We start from the raw sequence: 9,832 nt of genomic DNA, 5'->3' as shown, positions 1-9,832 counted from the left end.
TGTTCTGAAACATACAAGTTGTTAATCCTTGGATTACAAGGTGCCAAAATTATTATCCGATCAGAACTAAAACTGTACCTCTTCAATGTAGATAAGTAAGAAAGTGAAAATAAGTGTTCCAAAAATTTTTATAGAATTTTATACATACCTACTAGTATCCACATGAATGTAGAAACGAATGGAGCAATTGATGGTTGGTAAAAAGCATAATCTAACTTTTTCTATCATTAGTTTTACAGGTATAGTTTACTGATTACTTCCTTTTATGATTTCTCAAAGATGATTTGGGACAGAAGTTTATGTAAGGACCATTTTCATCTCTAAGATTTTTGTATGTAGCTTAACAGGTATGCTGTGATGTTTTCTTTCTCTTCTTTCCTAACAACATTGTTGGAATTTCGAGTTTTTTCATTCGAACTGGAAACAAAAAATGTAACACATCCTATAACGAGGTCCAACAGACTCCCTTGAGAGAGACAAATATTCAACTCATTTCAGTCAACTATATTATGTACTATATTTGAATAATAGCTGTTTGCTGCTTTGCTAAATTGAGTACTGAAAATATAATATGCATAAATTACATACCTACACGCGCAGATTCAATGGAAGTTTTTTAACAACTTGTTCGTATTTATTGTACTGTAAACGGAATATGTAAACAATAGGCAACTATTAAAGGCTCTAGAACCTAGATCTTGTACAAATTGCAAACATGACAACTAGGTATTTTATTTTCCAAATCTAGAGCTGAATCTGCGAGCGCATCTTATTTGTACATCTAAAACTTACAGTCCTGAAATAAGTATTCAATTTAGATTAGGGGTAAACGGCTCTAATATGTGAATCGTATTAGAACAATAGATTATTTCCACTTCGAATAAAATAACTGGTTGAAATTTCTTTGCCATTTCACGAAAATGATCAATTTCTTACGTGTCAATGTTTTTTCATACAAGAATACATTATATATATAAAACTTGAGTTTTATGCGAAAAATCATCACACTGCCATTATTTTTCATTCGTCGAGAAAATAAATTTTGAAGAAGGTTGTGTGTATTTTGCTGATTTTATACCATTCGATTAAAGGCCCGTATCCACAGTGCAAGGCTACTCGCTGCGAATGCCTCGTGGCGAATGCTCGGCTTGGCCTCGGACTGTGGATACCGGGGTTGCTCGCTATGAAGCGTTCGAGTCGCACAATTCGAGGCGAGCCGTGTGCTTGTCGGTAAAAGAGCAGTGCTCAAAGGTGTCTCGCCCCGAGCTGTTCGTCAAGTGGATATCTGTGCTGTCTGCCTCACACTCACACCGTACAAGACACAATTCTACAAACCTCCATTCCATTCATTCCATTGCTGTATCCCGTTATTCCCGTTAAATCTACATGGATAATCATGACATGATCAGACAATTAGTGAAGTTTTATGAAACTAAACGTTTACTGTGGGACTCGAAACACCCTGACTATTATATTACAATAAAAACAAGAGAGAAGACATGTGGCACGAAATATCGCTTTTAATGAATGTTTCGGTGAAAGAACTGAAAAAGAAGATGACGTCTCTGTTGGGCTCTTATTAATTCAATGTTCAAAATCTGGCTTGAATATTTGCAAGAAAATTGGCACGTCTTCTTCGAACCTCACGTCTTCTAGGAGTCTGTTTCCACATTCTTATCGATTTTGATAAATTTTTTGACCCAGAAACGGTTTACGTCGTATTTTCCGTTGTTTTTTCCTAATAATCGCCGCCATCACAACAAAAGCAGCGGCAGCAACTTGCACATTTCTCATCAAAGACATTTATATTGTCTTCTTCGCGTCCTTGCATGAAATAGGAATAGTTAGTTTGTGGCTTGAGGACAGGGCAAATGAAATCTATCCTCTTTGAAGTGCCGACGTTTCGATCCTTAGTTGGGATCTTTTTCAAGTCTTTTCAAACGGATAAATGAGGCAAAGCAATACGTTCAAGAAAACCATAGGTCATTTCTCGTCAAATTCTTATTTGTCATGTGTGTCACGAGTGATAGGTGTTTTCAGCTTACCTACATGACAAATAAGAATTTGACGAGAAATGACCTATGGTTTTCTTGAACGCATTGCTTTGCCTCATTTATCCGTTTGAAAAGCCTTGAAAAAGATTCCAACTAAGGATCGAAACGTCGGCACTTCAAAGAGGATATATTTCATTTGCCCTGTCCTCAAGCCACAAACTAACTATTCCTATCAAAGACATTGTATTGACTGCCTTCCCTACGAATGCGGGTGGTTCGCGTGCTCGCAGTGAGCATTCGTGGTTACGAACTAGCTCAAGAGCGTATGCAGATGGCGCTAGGCATTCGCAGCGAGCAGCCTCGAACTGTGGATACGAACCTTAGGGAGATCGGCCACCGAATGCGAAGTTGAGCGAAGCTGAGCATTTTCAGTACTAATATAATCGACAAGCTACGAATCGAGTGACGTAGCTCATTATTTAGCATTGAAAACTCTCAGCTTCGCTCAACTTCGCATTCGGTGGCCGATCTCCCTTATATAATCGACAAGCTACGAATCGAGTGACGTAGCTCATCATTTAGCATTGAAAACGCTGAGCTTCGCTCAACTTCGCATTCGGTGGCCGATCTCCCTAAGGCCCGGCGCAAATAGAAACGCAGGTTAGTGAGGTGACGCAGCGTGAGTTTTTGTAAAACATAGAAAATACCGAGACCGTGCAAATAAAGCGTGACAGTGACTTGTCAGATAGTACGTGCATCGCTGGAAAAAGCTGCGTCACCTCACCAACCTGCGTTTCTATTTGCGCCGGGCCTTAATATTATACACGCGCTGAATGAGAAAAATGTATTCATTACTTTCTTCGAAGAAATATACAGGGTCTTTCACGAGGAACCTCACCCATATTTATACGGGAAACTACTGAACGTATTTTCATGAAATTCAGCACTTATAAGTATTTCACGAAGCTGATGAAATCTAAAATATTTTCAAGGCATGAGCACCTCCGGTTTTCCGGAAATGACGTCAACTTCCGTTTTTCAAATTAGAACACCATTTTTTTATTGCAGAAATAGATTCCTTAGAAAATTTCAAGTTATTTTGATGTAACATTTTTCAGTTTTGGTTGGAAAATTCTCTCTGAGCGGAAAAATTCGAAAAAAAATCGAAAATAGAGCTCCGCTGAAACAAGAATAACTTCGAGGTTTTTGGATGGAAAATTTTCATTTTTGGGATTTTTCAAGATGTAAGATTGATGTATCCACTTTAAAAATCGAAATCGCGATTCATTATACAGGGGGTGAAAAAATCGCTTTCAAAGTTAGGGATGACAAAATCGTGAAAAATCAATTTTTTCAAATTAGAACCCCATTTTTTTATGGCAGATATTGAATCTACGTTAAAAAATAATGTGAGTGTATGCATCACACCCTTGCCCTAAAGTGGATTTTTTCTGAGTTATTCACAAAAAACTGTTTTTCGTCTTGAATTTTCAGCTATTTCTTTTCCCTTCACGCCAAAAAGATGAAATTTTCAGGAAAGAAAAGAAAGTTTGTCATGGTTCAGTAGCATTTTGTGTTTACTATTAATTTGGTGATAATTCGTATTAAGTTATAAAATCGATCACTATGCCTAATTTTACCAATGAAGATTATTTAAATCTCATTCTACTTCATGGAGAATGTAATAAAGTTGTAGATGGAACGATTCGACTGTTCATTGAGAGGTTTCCTGACCGACCCAGACCGACGAGAGATACCATTAACAGAACCATGACAAACTTTCTTTTCTTTCCTGAAAATTTCATCTTTTTGGCGTGAAGGGAAAAGAAATAGCTAAAAATTCAAGACGAAAAACAGTTTTTTGTGAATAACTCAGAAAATATCCACTTTAGGGCGAGGGTGTGATGCATACACTCACATTATTTTTTAATGTAGATTCAATATCTGCCATAAAAAAATGGGGTTCTAATTTGAAAAAATTGATTTTTCACGATTTTGTCATCTCTAAATTTGAAAGCGATTTTTTCACCCCCTGTATCATGAATCGCGATTTCGATTTTTAAAGTGGATACATCAATCTTACATCTTGAAAAATTCCAAAAATGAAAACTTTCCATCCAAAAACCTCGAAGTTATTCTTGTTTCAGCGGAGCTCTATTTTCGATTTTTTTTTCGAATTTTTCCGCTCAGAGAGAATTTTCCAAACAAAACTGAAAAATGTTACATCAAAATAACTTGAAATTTTCTTAGGAATCTATTTCTGCAATAAAAAAATGGTGTTCTAATTTGAAAAACGGAAGTTGACGTCATTTCCGGAAAAACCGGCGGTGCTCATGCCTTGAAAATATTTTAGATTTCATCAGCATCGTGAAATACTTATAAGTGCTGAATTTCATGAAAATACGTTCAGTAGTTTCCCGTATAAATATGGGTGAGGTTCCTCGTGAAAGACCCTGTACAGTGCTCAAAAATTATTCAACGAGAAAAGATTTACCTGCGATAAATTTCAACAAACGATAAGAAGTTCGTCAAAATTTCATGGAAGAATTCTCCTGCTATTCACAATCAACAAGGAAGAAGGTTCCATCGAAGAAGAGTAGATGTTGACTATGGGTTCGGTCTCATTTGACTCATTGAGTAACACAATTCTTTCTCCGATGGAAAACGCTTGGAACTGACAGATCCTAACCTAATACAAGTAGAAGGTACCTAGCTTTTGAGTATTATTTAGAACTCTACTATGCAATGCATTCATTCATTCATTGCTGTATCCCGTTACCGGGAATAAATCTACAAATAGGCAAAAAAAAATGGAGGTGCGAACAGACCTGTAATTTCTTAGAGCTACTTGCGACTATGTGCCCTCCTGTGACTGAAGAGACCCAACCGTGACCTGCAGATCCTTCCACACTCAGGGAATGGATAGTCACCAACCAGATCTGGCCGCCGTTGTATTCTTCTCGAGTCTCCATTATAACTGTGCACCATGGACCTCTACTGTGACCTGTGTAACGCTAGTTGTTCCCAGTTATGATTGGCATTAACTGCCAATGATGCAGTTCATGACATGATTTTATTAGACCGTCGAACGCGCCTCCTTGCTATATCTTCTTGACATCATCATAATTCAGTGGAGGATAACTGCCAGCATCTTCTCTCCAAACTAGATATTTATAAAACCTTTGCACCGATTCAATACGCTTTCTATGACAACTGTGAATTGGTCTTCAAATTATTCTACAAAATTCTAACCTGCTACGAATGAAACTATTGAAGATATAGCAATCAATGCGGACATATTATGAAATCGCCGTCCACTAAGAATATTGAACCCATAAGTTTTACTGATGGAAAAAATTGGGCTATTCAGGTGAGGCGAAATACCCAAAACCCTGTATTCAGTTACGCAAGACAACTTCTGACCTTCCAAAAGATTATCATACAAAACCATACTTTTTTTGCCTAGTATTTAACATTGCTAAGCATTAAAAGAGTTAAAAGATAGCCCTTAATTCACTCTAGCAAAACATAAAGTGCAATCTGATACAGTCGATACCGAAAATATCCTTGAAAAGCTCATCAGCAAATATTGAAGTCGAAATGCCTATGTCGGTGACATCATTTATGAAAAGAAGGAATAAAACATGTTCCAAGTTTGAACCCTGAGGAATGCCAGAATTGAAAGGATCTTGAATGTCCAACCTCCACGAAGCATTTTTTCTCATCCAAATAATATTCGATAGAAATATTGTTATATATTATTATTGTGAAAACAATGGTTTCAAGAATTCCCAAAATAGTAAAGCTATTATTTGGTGATGTTTGTTGCATTACCTACTTTGATCTATTTAGTATTTATCTTAGTTAATCAAAATCATCATCAGTTATATTGTCGTTTCCAATCCAATGATATTTCCGAGGTGTCATTTCAATGGTGCTTGCAAAATTGCAAGTCAAATTACCACTTCTCATTTGAAATGTTTCCACCATATATGTAATAATTTTTTAGATTGAAAGTCCGTTTATGCACGCACAACTTCAGTTATGTCAGACTCTGATAATTTCTTTGCTCAGGTTTCTCGGCACTATCAAAATCATGGGAATGAATATTCGCATTGCCTTTCTTTATCGTCCTACACCAGAAAATTAATCCAGAACAGGATATCTCGTAACCTAAAATTATAGTGAAAATTAGTAAATAGTTTCCCATCTGAATAACACTGATATGAATACTCACTCAATTTCTGAATATAGTTCACTGATAACCGAATATGTGATGAAAATATCAAACTCAAAGAAGTAAAACTCAATATATTACTTAGATACTAGGTTAGTGATTAGGCCACTAGGCGGTGTTTAGATTTTTGGTTTGGCCAATGGTTTACGTTCACAAACTTACTCTGAGCGTTGATTGAGCGATACGAGGTGTATCTTAGCCAGAAATAGTAAACATCATTATTCACTCTTCCATCCGGACTTTCATCGAATCCTCCATTTTTCTGCATTCATCTATAATTGTTTCTAAAATTTCCGACCGATCTCTTAAAGTGTGAGCAAAATTTGATGGGATTGAATGGCAGCTCTGCAGCTGTAAGATTTAGGGTGAAAGGGATAGCACGTTTCCGAACTCCATTTTTGAAAGATGGATAATGGTCATAACATAAGTTATAAACGAAAACTCATTTTTCGGCTATTTAAATTCAGTTTTAGTCACTTTTCTATATAGAATTCAAGACGCAGTGGTATTGGGTTTTGTGAAGCTCAGAGGGAGTTGCCATTCGAATCCACAGAAATTTGCACAACCTGTACAGCGGAGAAGTTTTTCACAAAATAATCTTTGTACACTGTACTAGAATCATTGAGTATATTTAAGATGTCTAAAACTTTGGTGTATTCACTGATTCGATTTTGTTTTTAATTTCGTGTGAATATGGGATCAGTTTCGTTTTTCCCACTGTAGGTAGCGCTGTTTAGAATTGGACAGAGCATTGTCAATTGACATTTGAAAATAATTTGAATACTTTCCTACGACTTACGAATATGTTGAATTTATTATTTATAAGCGATTATTGGTGTGTGAAAATGCATTAGTTTCGAGAGAGGGGTGTAGAACATTCATTTATTCAACATGTCGTTCAGTAAGTTCAGTTTCCGTATGGACAATCAGGAACTTCAGCTAAGAATTCGGTGTTGTTGGAATTTGAGGCATGAACATTCAGGACGGATATATCTATATATTATGGCAACTTGAGCAATATTTCAAAGAAACTGTATTGGAAATACGTACTGTGAATTGTGCGCATGTATTGAGAAACATAAATACGTAAATCTGTTCTAGTCTGTTTTTCAAATATTCTTTATGAGTAGATATAGTGAAAATTCCCTTTCGTCAACTGAATATATTGGATATTGGACCAATCAACTGTGCTTTATTGAAATCATATTGAATTACCCCCCTCATGAATTCAATTTGTGAAACGGAAATTATCTTGAAGAAGAATAGTAAATACTCCTTCGAACCCTTATTCAATAGTGTAGAAATCAAAGATTATAGAGTAGAAAGATAGGAAACGCACTCATATCGCTAGTACTAAAAACCGACTACATTTTGGCCAGTGAAAACACGCGTGACAATGAGATGGCGCTAAAAACGCACTGTCAATACAGGAAAAATTTTTGATAACAGTTTTCTGTTTTTTAATTGTGGGGCGCGAAATTCGAATTCTATTTCTCGTATTGCATTCCAATATTGACTTTGTTTCTATCAGAAAACAAACATCCTGAGCGACAAAACAAAAGTATGGTTTTGTTTTGTGATCAGGATGTTAGTTTTCATCTAAACATTGTTTGGAATCAATTGATATCAACGAAAAACGCTGTTGGATGTGCTATATGTTTATTTGCAATTCATAAAAAATTTACAAAAATTGAAATAGTGGGCAATAAATGAAGCTTTAACTAGGACACTAAGGTATATGGTATGATCTGCTATACGTCGAAGGTGTTGTTTCTGTACAAAAGGTTGTTCTGAATTAATGAACTTAGTTGAATTTCTAAAATATCCATATATCAGAAATTAATATGAACCAATATTCAATATACCATCAAAGCATACATATTCCAGTTACTTACGCATATGTAGGTATTATTTAAAGAATTTTCAGAACCACACTAAAAAAAAACCTCGCAGACATATGCAAGACCTGTATGTCAGTAGAGTTTCTTGGTGCTTTTTTTATGATTTCCTTACAATATGATCTCTTCATGACACAATATACAAATTGATTAATGAATGAACAAAACACTCACAGCAGGTTTCATAAAACTTTGACTTTCTAAACAATAAAATTTGACAGTCACTCAGTTCCCAAATGGAAATCAATAAAACCTCTGCATTTCTGAATATATTGAAAGAGTAGCAATCGAGAATCATTGAATGGACCTATAAAGATCATAATTTCCCCTTAATAGGCCGTTCATGCAAGGGATGCTTTCTGCATACAACAATTTACGTCGATGAACAGTTCTCAATTGACATGCAGTAAAATGTTCATTGCACATGGTGTAGTTAGTAGTGTTTGCAGAAGTAATTGTCTTCAAGCCCTGAGAATTTTATCCACTTCGGAGCACTGAAAATTAGAATCACTGAATGACCGATTCACATGTTACGATTTTTAATACTTACGCTTCCATTTTCCTTAGTTGAGTGAAAAACTTAATCACGTAAAATACATTTTATTATTTGATCCACCGTTCTTCACCATTCAATAATTTTCGAACAATATTCTGATGTTTTCACCAAGAAATAAGACAAAAAAATTCAAAAATCAGCAACTAGAACGAGCCAGATAAACAAAAAGCGGAATGAGAATCAAAACCAAAGATTCCTCTTTGTCAAAACATTCAAAACCTCTTTGATCAAAATTGACGTCTGAAATCTTAAAAAATTTCATATATTTCTGCAAATGGCACTCAAATTAATATCTTAACCAGTCCTACCGTCTTAAAAACACGCGTGACACACAGATGGCGCTCAAATCGCTTTAGTCGCCTCGTTTCCCATCTTTCTACTCTATAATCTTTGGTAGAAATATTGACAGATTTGTTTTCGCAAAGAAAATTAAACTGCAAATGACAAATATTCCATCACAACTGACAAAATGGGCCAGTTCATATTTTGAATTTGTTGATCGATGTTCGATATCAACGCAAAACAAAATAAAACGAGAGAGTATCATCGGACTTCCTTTGGTAGAACAAGGATAGAATGAAGCAAACATTGAACTCTATGGGAGTTCAATGGAAGCAAATGACATGGTGGCGCCGCCACGAAACTGATCCCATATCCCCGATTTTCTGAAATGTTGATGCTTGCAAAAAGTGACAAGTGCACACACCAGTGTTTTAGACATCTTGAGTATATTCAACCCTAAGGGGTTGCTTAAATGCAAGCTCAGTCAATATCATGTTTTGCCACTCAAGGTTTTTTTTGCGAGCTGAATATTTTCTTCATTGGTTGAGAATATCCGTAATTATAATGAGGTGATTCCCATGCTCGGACCAACAAGTTTGATATTGATTTCATTTCTTCTTCGACAAAACATGTGTGACCCAATTTTGGAGCATCAAAAAATGAAAATAGCGCTTACAGCATGTGATCAAATAATGTCAAGGTTGTTCAGTGATTTTTAATCAAGATAATGTGTTGTTGAATCCATTATTCAAAACTCATTATTAATTTGTGCTCCTCCTCTGTAGTTTCAGAAATTATAGAATATTAGTATGGGTTTTGGGATTTTAAAAAAGCTCATTTCTGTTATAACAAATGTTAATAATGG

Source organism: Coccinella septempunctata, chromosome 4 (assembly GCF_907165205.1).
Source record: "Coccinella septempunctata chromosome 4, icCocSept1.1, whole genome shotgun sequence".
Classification (NCBI taxonomy): domain Eukaryota; kingdom Metazoa; phylum Arthropoda; class Insecta; order Coleoptera; family Coccinellidae; genus Coccinella; species Coccinella septempunctata.
Note: the sequence above shows the minus strand (reverse complement) of the source record.